This window comes from Tupaia chinensis, unplaced genomic scaffold (assembly GCF_000334495.1).
Source record: "Tupaia chinensis unplaced genomic scaffold, TupChi_1.0 Scaffold000290_1, whole genome shotgun sequence".
NCBI classification, from domain to species: domain Eukaryota; kingdom Metazoa; phylum Chordata; class Mammalia; order Scandentia; family Tupaiidae; genus Tupaia; species Tupaia belangeri.
Genome location: NW_006159775.1, coordinates 6,384,140 through 6,384,840, shown reverse-complemented (window position 1 = coordinate 6,384,840; position 701 = coordinate 6,384,140).

Here is a 701-nt window from a genome sequence, read left to right as displayed (position 1 = left end):
TATTAAGATTAAGGCCTCTGGAGTATGCCTTGCTCCAGAGGAGAAATACAGAAGCCAATAAACATTGATTTCTAGTACATGGATCCTGAGTCTAATCAAATTTCGGGACTATCAGTCTGATGAGTGCATTTTGCAGAGCATGACCTCCTGCTCCCTAATAACTTTATGTCTGTCTTTGTTTCCCACAGCGTAAGTATTGGAAAAGTTCACGATCTTAATTGTGCATAATTGGATTTTGATCATGCTTTGCAGTATGAGGAAAACTTACATTTGTTTATATTGCACACTAAAAAATAACTATTAGTTATCACTATGTTTTCTGCTTTCTTCTTACTGACATAGCTAATATATTCACAAGATTCCAGAAAGTCAGAATGTTCTTCCCATAGTTTTATTTATTTATTTACTTTTGCTAATAGAGCATAGACACTCAAGAGAGACAGAGAGAGAGAAAGGCATAGGGAAAGTGAGAAAGCAACCAGCAGCCATGGTCACACCCCAAACCCCTCTCTATTCTCCTCTTGAGATTTTGAGTGCACGTACACACACACACACACACACACACACGGCATGTTTTCAAGTCACCTGGTCCAGGACTCAAACTGTACAATCAACCTCATGGGATTCAGCTGCCTTAACCTCCATGCCATCTGCCGGCTCTTCTTCCCTTAAAATTTCCAGTGTGTTATCTAATAATGTTT